The sequence below is a fragment of the Chlorocebus sabaeus genome, chromosome 18, assembly GCF_047675955.1.
Source record: "Chlorocebus sabaeus isolate Y175 chromosome 18, mChlSab1.0.hap1, whole genome shotgun sequence".
In the NCBI taxonomy this organism is placed as follows: Eukaryota; Metazoa; Chordata; class Mammalia; order Primates; family Cercopithecidae; genus Chlorocebus; species Chlorocebus sabaeus.
In genome coordinates, this window is record NC_132921.1 from 73,996,457 (window position 1) to 74,008,857 (window position 12,401).

General features: G+C 44.7%; 1 protein-coding gene across 10 annotated transcripts in view; it reads right to left on the reverse strand.

Annotated features, from left to right (window-relative positions):
* LOC103222820 (uncharacterized) overlaps positions 1 to 12,401 on the reverse strand; it is a 41,467-nt gene that overhangs the window by 11,398 nt on the left and 17,668 nt on the right. Inside the window, exons 5-9 of one of the 10 annotated variants that reach the window (XR_012089359.1) lie at positions 10,503 to 10,602; positions 7,311 to 7,904; positions 4,801 to 6,548; positions 4,231 to 4,354; positions 2,878 to 3,878 (exon numbers count right to left, since the gene is read on the reverse strand). The gene's annotated coding sequence lies outside the window, so the exon portion shown is untranslated. Of the gene's footprint in view, positions 1 to 2,854; positions 4,355 to 4,800; positions 6,549 to 7,310; positions 9,404 to 9,425; positions 9,647 to 10,502; positions 10,603 to 12,401 lie in introns of those variants that run through there. The other 9 variants (XR_005234853.2, XR_012089363.1, XR_005234852.2 and 6 more) reach the window with 9 other exon arrangements.

Below are 12,401 nucleotides of genomic sequence, written 5' to 3' on the forward strand. Positions count from 1 at the left end.
TTGAATAAATAAATTGGAGAGAACCCTGACTTGGAAATTCACACATACATATATGCTACTACGGGAGAGAAAGGTACACTGAACTGTGAGTTTGTAAAATGTCACATTAAAGAATCATTATTTTAAAACTTTAGTGACTTTAATAAAAGCTGCTAAAAATAAACTCAAGTTGGATCAAGGATTTAACTCTAAGACCTGAAACTATAAAACTGCTGGAAGATAACGTCAGAAAAACCCTTCTAGATATTGACTTAGGCAAAGATTTCATGACCAAGAACCAAAAAGCAAATGCAATAAAAGCAAAGATAAATAGCTGGGACTTAATTAAACTAAAGAGCTTTTGCACAGCAAAAGGAACAGTCAGCAGAGTAAACAGGTAATCCACAGTGGGAGAAAATCCTCACAAGCTATACATTTGCAAAGGACTATTATCCAGAATCTATAAAGAACTCAAACAAATTAGCAAGAAAAAAAAAAATCCCATCAAAAAGTGGGCTAAAGGACATGAATAGACAATTCTCAAAAGGAGATATACAAATGGCCAACAAACGTGAAAAAATGCTTAACATCACTAATTATCAGGGAAATGCACATCAAAACCACAATGCGATACCACAATCCTGCAAGAATGGCCATAACAATTGAAAAATAATAGATGTTGGTGTGGATGCCGTGAACAGTGAACACTTCTACACTGCCGGCAGGAATGTAAACTAGTACAGCCACTATGGAAAACAGTGTGGAGATTCCTTAAAGAATTAAAAGTGGAACTATCACCATTTGATCCAGCAATCCCACCACTGGGTATCTATCAGAGGAAAATAGTCATTATACAAAAAATGTATTTACACACGCATGTTTATAGCAGTGCACAATTCACAATTGCAAAAATATAGAACCAAACCAAATGCCCATCAATCAACAAGTGGATAAAGAACTGTGATACACACACACACACACACACACACACACACACACACACAATGGAATACTACTCAGTCATAAAAAGGAATGAATTAATGGCATTTGCAGCAACCTGGATGAGACTTGGAGGCTCTTATTCTAAGTGAAGTAACTCAGGAATGGAAAACCAAACATCATATGTTCTCACTCATAAGTGGGAGCTAAGCTATGAGGATGCAAAGGCGCAAGAATAATGCAATGGACTTTGGGGGCTCGGGGGAAAGGGTGGGAAGGGGATGAGGGATAAAACACTACAAATTAGACCAGGTGCAGTGGCTCATGCCTGTAATCCCAGCACTTTGGGAGGCTGAGGTGGGTGAATCACCTGAGATCAGGAGTTCAAGACCAGCCCGCCCAACATGGTGAAACCCCATCTCTACTAAAAATACAAAAATTAGCCGGGTGTGGTAGAAAGCACCTGTAATCCCAGCTACTTGGGAGGCTGAGGCAGGAGAATCGCTTGAACCTGGGAGACGGAGGTTGCAGTGAGCCGAGATAGTGCCACTGCACTCCAGCCTGGGTGACAGAGCCAGACTCAGTAAAAAATAAACAAACAAACCTACAAATTGGGTGCAGTGTATACTGCTCGGATGATAGGTGCACCCAAATCTCACAAATCACCCCTAAAGAACATATTCATGTAACCAGACACCACCTGTTTCCCAGTAACCTATGGAAATAAAAATTAAAAAATAAACAAATAAAAGCTGCTGAAACCACGCAGCCTCCTTCACAGTGAAAAAGGTGCTGCGTTTTCCACGCCCATTTGCAAACCTTGTGCCAAACTAAATGTTAACAAGAACCTTAAAGAAAAGTTTCACCTCCAAACCGCAGTGCTCTGAAAGTGCCAAAACAGCAAAAAGTCAAACACAAACAAGCCTAAAGCTTTGTGAGGCCAGAAGAAACCACAGGTCATAGAAAAATACACTTTCCCTTTCACACTCTCGGTGTCTTTCTCGGGGGCTGTCATGAGAGCAAGGGTGTCTGGGCTTAATAGTCACCGTGCAGCACCTAAGCCATGATACCTCAGCCGTCTGCGGGCAGCACAAGGAGGACGCTGAACAGGGATGGAGTGTGCACATCACTGAGAGCGTTTTTATGTTGACTTTCCTCTCTGCATCAGCACCAGAATGTCTTCCTGTTAGCTTCAGTGGTCTCTGTGTTGTCAAGGAAAATGACCCACAGTACCTGTCTACTCATCAGCTTTGCCTGAATCACACTTATAAGGCTCTTGATGTGTAACAGGTTTATTAGTTTCCCAGCAGGCAGCACTGATTGGTAAAGGAGGAAATGACTCCATTTATACTATCAAGCAGCCTGTCTTACAGTAATCTTTTAGGCATTTCAACAGTAAAGTAGGCAGGTGTTTACCAAAAAAGCTTCCATAAGCACATCAAAGTTCATGTTTTAGCTGCTTCAGAAAAAAAATTAACTATGGGACATTTCCATAAACAATACAGCAGGCACGGTGGCTCATGCCTGTAACCCCAGCGCTTTGGGAGGCCGAGGCAGGTAGATCGTCTGAGGTCAGGAGTTCTAGGCCAGCCTGGCCAACATGGTGAAACTCTGTCTCTACCAAAAATACAAAACATTAGCTGGGCATGGTGGTCCTCACCTGTAATCCCAGCTACCTGGGAGGCTGAGGCATGAAAATCACTTGAACTCGGGAGGTGGAGGTTGCAGTGAGCTGAGATCACACCACTGCACTCCACCCTAGGCAACAAAGTGACACTCCATCTCATAAATAAGCAAATAAGTAAATAAATAAATATTTTGTCTTAATGACTAATTTGTAGAAGTCAATGTATCATTCAAGGCAATGAAGTTTAACATAATGCTTAAGAGCTCAAGATCATATACAAAGACCTGACCTCAAATTCCCCTCAAATGAAAAACAGTATGCCAGTAAGCTTGCTAAATAATTCATGGGAAAAAATTACATTTCTAGAAAATGAATTTTTTAAAAATTTTATTCATTAGATTGCACTGTTTATAATAGCAACAAATTGGATGCCAAGCAGTAGAAGACTGGTTAAAATACTGGCACATAGTAAATGCTCACTAAATACATACTGAATGAATACATGGATGACAATAGCTTCCCTTGCTTCCCTCCTATTCTCTAGGTTCCTGCTGATTCTGGGAGCCCCAAAAACTCTCCAATAAATCTTGTCTCTGTTTATGATTGCAATCCAAAAAAGCTGATGGATATATAATATTAAATGTGGTAAAAAAAAAAAATCACTTTATACCAATTCTATTCTACAAACAATATTATATTTCAGTTCAGTATAATTATAAAGGTATAGCTTTAGAATTAGTTTGGTTGTTTCCTGATATACCAAATCCCACTTCAAACCTTAAGAAGTTTAAAAATAAAGTGAGCTCTCATCACTTGACATGTATATCAGAATGGAACTGGTAATTAGGAGGACTTCTCGGAGATCATAGGCTCCAACGGAGAGAAATGTCCCAGATAATCACAAGGTGAAAAAAGGCACACCAGTGACAATTATGAAGACGCACAGGTTGGTGGTAGGCATACTGATTTAGTCGCAAGTAGAATCGGCCAAGTAGGACAGTGAAGAAGGATACTGAAGGATATTGAAAGGATATGAAAAACAGGGTCAAGGAAAGCAGAAGGCACTCTTTACTGGAGGACTTAACAAAATAGGTAGCAGGGAAATCCAAGATTATCCTAATTCAAAATACGGGACCTGAAGGAGAGAACTAGTAGGGGAAAGCAGTTCTATGCTGTAACTTTAAACTCCGCAAGTACTGCCATCCAAACGACCTGCATTTGGGCTGGGTTCCGTGACTCACACCTTTAGTCTCAGCGCTTTGGGAGGCCGAGCGGAAGAATCATTTGAAGCCAGGAGTTCGAGACCAGCTTGGGTAACAAAGTGAGAGCCCGTCTGTGCAAAATAAAAAGTTAGCTGGGGCCAGGCGCAGTGGCTCACACCTGTAATCCCAGCACTTTGGGAGACTGAGGTGGGTGGATCATCTGAGATCAGGAGTTCGAGACCAGCCTGGCCAACATGGTGAAACCCTATCTCTACTAAGAATATAAAAATTAGCCAGGCGTGGTGGTGGGGCCTGTAGTCCCAGCTACTTGGAAGGCCGAGACAGGAAAATCACTTGAAGCTTGAACCTGGGAGGCGGAGGCTGCAGTGAGCTGAGATTGTGCCATTGCACTCCAGCCTGGGTGACAGAGTGAGACTCCATCTCCAAAAAAATAAAAAGGTAACTGGACGTGGGGGTGCGCACCTGTAGGCCTAGCTACTTGGCAGGTTGAGGCAGGAGGATAGCTTGAGCTCAGAAGTTGGAAGCTGCCGTGAGCTGTGATCATACCACTGCACTCCAGCCTGGGCAACAGAGTAAGACTCTGTGTCTAAAACAAATAAACAAACAAACAAACTGTATTTAATCTTCAAAGTAACCTTATGAGGAAGGTATTATCATCCCCAATTTGAAAGTGGGAGACCCAGACCTTAAAGGTATGTATTTGTCTCAGCATGAGAGGCTCAGAGAGCAGAGACTGAGGCAAAGGCTCATGTGCTGTATGTTATCAAGGAGATGAAGCCCAGGGAGCAGGAGTAACCACCAAGGGAAATGAAAAAGGGAAGGGGGAGGAGTCCATTGGAGAGCATGGTGTGGGGTCAGCCACCCTGGATCCCACTGCACAGAAGCTTACCCCATAGGGAGTTCATGCCCCACGTGCCTGGCCTGTGCATGCATGGGCACTGAGAGGGCTACGACCATGTACCCCTGGCCTCATTGTCTACTGAGAACTCTGGGCAGAGGGCACTACGGGCAGGCAGGGTGGCGTGAGGTTACCTCTGTGTGAAGTCAGCTGGAGCCTTGCAGGGCTGATCACTGCAGAGACAGCTGCATCTACAGAAGACCTAAGTGGTACCCAGGAGGTGCTAGACACCATGCTGTTCAGCAGGTCTGGGATTTGTTCTGAGTCTTCTAGTACATCTGGATAAGGGATGAAGGGATAAAGGTAAAGGAAGTGGTGGCTGAGTTAAATTCCAGGCTGTAGACAGTCTGAGAGTCATGCAGTTTAGGAGAATCCCAAGAATGTTCTTAGTATGACACAGGGACTTTCCACAGTCTTATGGTTCGTGCTTCACAGGTAGACACTATATAAACTGTTCACATACATGAGCATGATTTAAAACTTTAGGATAAAAGAATGTATGAGTTGGCTTTCATTCATTTATGATTTGAACAAATATACTTGCATTTGCCGAAATGTATTAGTCCCTTATTCTACCTTGACAAAACCATGATCCGGGTACAATGAGGCATGAGAAACCTTGTTGGCAATTGCCTTTGTGCTGTCCAGAGGCAGAAACATCGTTTCTAGGTGGGAGCTCCTGATTCCAAACCTCTTACCTGGAAGCAACCTTGAGTGGATGATAAAATCTCCCTTCTCACCTCCATCTTTTACATTGAAAACACCCTTAATTTAAGTGAGAAATGGAATCAGTATAATGATGGATGAAACACAAACACACACACACACACGCACACACACAAACGAGACCCTCTTGCTTCAGCGCCCCAAGTAGCTGGGATTACAGGCGTCTGCCACCACACCTGGCCTAAAAATATAGACTAAGGTTTGTTTTTTAATTTAATTTCATTAGCACTGCAGATTACTCCATGAATATTGAGTTATTATTAGCAAGTTCTATAAGTTGACTGGAAAACATCCATCATAAGGCAGGGCAGCCACTAACGGGCAGAAACAGGCGCCGTGCAGAAGAATCCATTACGTTGTCCTCCAGCGTCACTGAGAAAAATGACTGTCTGGTAATTCATTGTGAAGACCTGGACTCTGCAAGGACTTTATAAATACCAATGTGAGCATATCCATTCATCACATAGAGTGGCTAATATGTATTTTTCAGGCAACTTTCTAAGAATTAAATGTATTCATATAGAAAAATATCTGTCATTTATTTTTGTTGGATTCTAATTTGTAATCATGAAAATCAATAATCTAATTTGAATTTACTTGCTCTTCTTACCATCATCTAAATCATTATTAAATGAAGCCAAGTGATATGCTTCTCTTCATCTCTAAGTGGAAATGCACATCCAATTTATTTTAAAACATTTTGCAAAGCAACATCACTTTCGGAAAACACTTAATAATTGCCTGGCAAATTATTCTCTATGGCCTGGTGCTATTCTTGTTGTATGCAAGAGCTCGGTGCAGGAAAACCTCAGGGGACTGAATAAGGAGCATCCTCCCGTTCTAAAGATGGGCCAAAGGGAAAGAAGCCCAGACTCCATAATCTTTCTCCCAAAACTTGGTCGTTCAATTAGCTAAGTTTAGCTGTCCTGGCCCTTCCTGTGCTAATGGCTTGGTTTGTTCCCATCTCTGTGTTGCACTCAGGAGCTGAAGGTACCCTTTTCCATGCAGCGTAGACAGAGCTGTGGAGGCACAGGGGAGACAGGGCACCCAGCTGCAGGAGAGTCCGAGGACTCAGTGCTGCCTCAAAGCCTGTGCTCATCATGGCTCTTCCTCCTTCCGCACAGGAACTGCTTGCCCTTCTTCTGTGTCCCCAGACCTAGAGGAGATATTCAAAATATGTAAGGGCCAGGATGGTGAGGGCACTGATGAATCAGAACAGATGCCCACCAGTCACTGAACGGGGACTTCCCAGCTAATGGTCAGCCCTTTCCAGACCCCTAACCCCTAACCTGCCTCCTCAGCTCTCCATCCATCCAGCCCCTTCGGAGTGTTTCTAGATACCAAAGAGGAGCCAAATGTGTCAGGAGACATGGCCTAAGGCAAGACATGTGGGAGCAACATTCTGGTCTGGACAAATGACAAGGGAGGATGAGCCTCAAGGAGGACGGTAGGAGAGAGAGAAGTGCCAAAGAGAGTAGAATAAAAAAGAGACGGACCGGGCGCGGTGGCTCACACCTGTAATCCCAGCACTTTGGGAGGCTGAGTGGGGGCGGATCACTTGAGGTAAGGAGTTCAAGACAAGCCTGATCAACATGCAGAAACCCCGTTTCTACTAAAAATACAAAAATTAGAGAGTCCTGGTGGTGCACACCTATAATCCCAGCTACTCAGGAGACTAAGGTGGGAGAATTGCTTGAACCTGGGAGGCAGAGGCTCCAGTGAGCCAAGATCGTGCCACTGCAGTCTAGCCTGGGCAACAGAGGGACACTCTGTCTTAAAAAGAAAAAAGAAAAGAAAAAGCAGCTAGACAGACAGACACACACCCCGCTGGTGGGATACACGCAGTTGGACCAGGTCTGCAGGGACTCGGACCATCTGCTCTGGCTCTCGCCCAACAGCTTGGAGTGGTCCGACTCACCTGGCAGGCAGTGGGCAGTCAGAGGGTCTCTGCTGTTTTGCATGTCTGCACCTGGGGCATGGTCCTCAGAACAGGCAGGAGAGTAGAAGAAGGGGTAAAGTCCTTCAGGGTGCCAAAGGGTGTGTTCATATGCCTGACAGTATGTTCCTCTGCCAGGGAGACTGGCAGATGCGCGTGCCTGGGAGGATCTGGGGAACGCAGGGTCCTGCACGTCCAGCTGGAAATGCCATACTTCTTCCTCCTCTGTGTAGCCTTCTGTGTCCTCTGCCTTTAGAGAAACCTTGTGCCATTTCACTGTGTGTGTTTTGTGACTCGCTGTCTATTGTGGCAGCAGCACACATACACATTTGCAGATAGATTCCAGAACAAGAGTGGTAACTGACCGTTCACAAAAGCAGTTGGCTACCAGGTTATAAGCCACATTTTCTATATTATTTCTCTTTCTTCCAAGACAGAATTCCTGTGAGGAAAAGGCTGACTCACAACCGTTTCTCCAATCGCCTCCCTTGAAGAACATTAGGGCAGGAAGCTTGCTGGTGAAAGGACCTTTGTTCACCTGGATGCAGTCTTTGGCTCTGTCTCCCCTAGACATTCCTGGGAAAAGGGGAGCACATCTAAGGAGAACAAAGCTGCAGTTGGGCTCATCAGTGGGACTTACCCTTGGAAGGTGATACCCAGCTGAAAGGCAACCTGGAAGTGGTTTTTGTTCTGCAGTCGGCAGTGTATAATGACAACTATTGAAGAACCAGGCATACGACTAGTTGATTGACTGAAATGGAGCGTGGTGTAGTGCCTGGCCACTCACAATATGATCCATGGATCAGTATCAGCACTACCTGAAGCTTATCAGAAAAAGAAGCACTTGGCCCCATCCCAGACCTATTGTGTGAGAATCTGCATTTTAACAAGACCCCCAGGTGAGCTGTAGAAGTGAGCTGCAGTTTGAGAAGCCCTGGTGTGGTGTGCAAAGGTGCTGGACTTGGAGTTGGAAGATCTGGCTCCTTGTGCCAGCTCTGAGCCTTACTAACCATGTGACCTCTGAGCCTCAGCTTCTTTATCTGCAAAACTGAGATGATCCTAATAATCTCTTCCAATATTTCCTTACACAGTTGCTATAAATCAGCCTAAAATACATACATGAAAGCACTCTATAAATGTACATTGCTCTGATTAAAGCACGACGATAATAAGGTCACATACGTTTAGTGTGGATTGATTCCTGTGTTGATGTGACCTGAAGCTGTATGTTGTCGCAGGCTTAGACAGTTGCTTGCAGACATGAGCCTCGATTCTCAGAGAATCCAAGTATGAGAGTGAACTGATTTAGGATTGCTGAATATGTGACATGTCTCGTGCCCATTTCAGCCTCGAAGGTTTGCATTTAGGGTATCTGCAATGCCAGACTCCGTGCCACTGCCAGCCCTTGCTGCCTGCACTGTCTGTCCTCCATTCCTTTCTTTCACTTGAAGTACAAGGCATTAAAAAACAAATAAATACCCCATGGAGATATTATTTTGTACAATTTCCTCATGTATCTAAAGCGTTATAATAACCCCCACACTCCTAGTCTTTCATCTATGGTAAATATTGGTGATCTGAAAATTTTGCCTAAAATAGAAGATATTCTCTGTAACTATGAGAAATTTTAAGTTGAAACGTGATACTGTCCTGCAAATATCATAATCTGTGCATGTAGTGGCAGCAGAGACACCTGCTTACGATCACTTAATTATTAAAACAGTCTTTCTAGAGCCCGATTCTCAACCCCATCTGAGAGGTGAGAAAATGGAGGTGAGAAGTCATTTTAGGTCATTTTAAGTGACCTGCCGAGGGTCACATGGTAGGCAAGTGTTCGAGGCAAGTCAAAGCCAGGCTATTTGATTCCCAACCTCCATACTGGACCCCAGCTTTGTCCTTCCAGGAAAAGAACGAAAAAAGCACTAGGCCAATGGTCTCAACCTTGGCTACATGCTGGAGTCATCTGTGGAGCTCTGAAAACTACTAACGTCACGTAGACTGGGGAAAATATTCACAGCTCATTTATCTGACAGATGTCTTGTTCGTGGAAAATACACAGAATTCCCACAAATGAACTAAAGAAAAGAGAAACAACAGTGTTTAAAAATGGGCAAAAGACTTGAATACATGTTTCAGAAAAGACAACATACGAATAGCCAATAAGCAAATGAAAAGACGCTCAACACCATTTGCAATCAAAGGACTGAAAATAAAATGACCACGAGACGCCCTTTCACACTCGCTGGGAGGGTCAACATCGAAAAGATGATCACACCAACGCTGGCAAAGACGTGGGCGACGGAAGCTCTTGCACATGGCTGTGGGGAGTTTAAAATAGGACAGCCACGTGGGAGAACTAGAGCAAATCTTTATAACAACTTTAATCTTCAACCTAGAAATTCCTTCCTACGTACTTAATGGGGAGAGAAACGAATAGGTTCCCAAAAGAGACTCCTCCGAGAATGCTCGTACGACATTGTTCCAGTTTATCCAGTGTGACTAGAAAAATCCCCCTACGATGGTGAAATACAGCCAGCATTTTTCATGCCCATCAATTCCGCCCGTGCTCAGGAACTGAGAAGGGGCACAGCAGAGCAGCCCTTGTCTGCCCCATGACTGCCAATGTCGGGCACAGCTTGTCCCCAGGGGCCCTCCCACTCACGCACCAGCACTGGGGCTGGGTGGCTGAAGACTGGGCCAACCAGGACTTCCGTTTGGAGTGTCTGCAGTGGCCTCCCAGCATGGCAGGCTCAGGGCCCTGACGCCAGTGTTCCCAGAGAACTCCCAGCTCTGGGAAGCTGCCCAGCCTGTTTATTTGCATGGCCTTTTTAAACATAGCCTCAGAAGCAACATAGTGTCTGCAGTAGTCTACTCGGGCTGTCATAATAAAATGCCACCACTTTCTTGCTGTGTGCTCCCAGTTCCTTCCCTCTGCACCTGTGCAGGGAGGGAGAGAGACTGAGATCTGGTGCCTCCTCTTTTTCTTGTGAGGACACGCCAGGCCTGTTGAATCAGGGCCCCACCCTTATAACCTCATTTAATTGTAATTGCCTCCCTAAAAGTCCTACCTGCAAATACAGTCACACTAGGGATTAGGACTTCGACATGTGAATTTTGAGGGACACAGTTCAATCTCTTACTAGTCTCTACTAGTTGAAGCAATCGCAAACCCACCTGGCTCCAGTGGGAGGGGCTGTAGAAACCATTTCTGGTGAGAGTGTCAAGGACTGTGGCCCCGCTTCGAAACCTCAGCCTCATTCATAATGGCCCAAAACTGTAAACAATTCAAAAATCAATCACCATCAAAATGGATAAATACATCATGATATATTCATGTAACCAAACATTACTCAGCAATAAAAAGGAACATACAGCCACATGGGTGAATCTCAGAAACACTGTTTTGAGCAAAAGAAGCCAGACCTACCAAAAAACAAGCCATGTGATTCCATTTATGTGAAGTCTAAGAAGAGATAAAACTCATCTATTGTGATGGAAGTCTGAAAGTGGTTGCCTCTTGGGGTTGGAGTTCATTGCAAGGGGCATTACAGACACAACTTTCAGTTGTGATAGGGATACTCTGTGTCTCGTTTTGGATGGCGGTTACAGGGGTGTCTACAACTGTCAAGTGTCTTTGAAGTAAACATCTAATACATGTATATTTCCATGTCATGTAGATTATTCTCTATTTACAAAAGGAATGATGATGACGATGCTGGGTCCTACTCCCAGAGATTCTCATTCAGTTAATCTGGGGCAGATCCTGGGCAAGAGGATCTTCAAAATTTTCCACAGGATTCCAAGGGAAAGTGAAGCTGGAGACCACCGTGCCAGGCCAGCACGGTTCTCAGCGGGAGGGGAGGCCGACAGAGCATCCTTTGTGAGAATAAATGCTTGCTGTGTAACAGATGGCCACACACTTCGCTTAAAACAACTCAAATTTGTTCTTACGGCTTTAAAGATCAGAAGTTTAACATTTGTCTTAAGGAGGCCCTGGAGAATATCCATTCTGCTTTAGTCTGTTTGGGCTACTATAACAAAATACCACAAATTGGGTGACTTCTAAGCAACAGGAATGTATTGCTCATAGTATGGAGGCCGGGAAGTGCAAGATCAAGATGGATTTGGTGTCTGGTGAGGGTTCATCTTCTCACTGGAAGGGGCAAGCTAGCTCTTTTGGTGGGCCTCTTTCACAAGGATGCCAATTTCAATCATGAGGGTCCACCATCGCGACCTAATCACCTCCCCAAGACCCCACCTCCCAATATCATCACCTTGGGAGTTAGAAGGAAACACGTGAATTTGGGGAGACACAAACATTCAGACCATAGCACCTGCCCTACCCCTTCCAGCTTCCAGGGCTGTCTATTTGCTCTGGAAAGAGCTACCCTATCTTTCAAGCAACTGCGCTTTGTTGTAAGCAGTGAGAGCAAACCGCCTTTTGCTCTGGAGAAAGAAAGACACTGTTGTCTGTCTTCCATGGCTGTTCATTTCACCAACATTCTTGAAAAGGTAACCCAGAACGAAGGGAAGCCGGCGTCTCACTGCAAGGATGGCCGCATCACTCCAATCATAACATTTCCTCTGACACTGACTCTCCTGCCACCCCCTTACAAGGACTGTTCCGTCACACGGGGCCCACCCAAGTAAGCCAGGACCATCTCCCCACCTCAAGCCTCTTAACTTGCTCACATCTGCAAAGGTCCTTTACCATGTAAAGTAACCTATTCACAGGTCCTGGGGAGTGGGACGTGGACATATTTGGGGGGCCATTATTATTCAGCCACCACACTGTGCCATTCAAAATGAACTTTGTTGCGATGTCGGAGCGAGGACTAAATCTCTACCTAGAATATTGGAACCCAAAGGGCTCAGAAAGTTTCCAGAGCCATCTCAAACTATTTCTTAAAAGTGACCTACAAAAAAATTTCCATGTCTCCCTAGACTATAGCATTACACAGCAGCTGTCCCAAATAAACAGGCCCTGGGGTAGTGGTCGCATTAACCGAAAACTCAATTTTCTTTCTCAGGTCCCAGGACAACAAGCCCCATTACAACATAAGAACTTGGGAA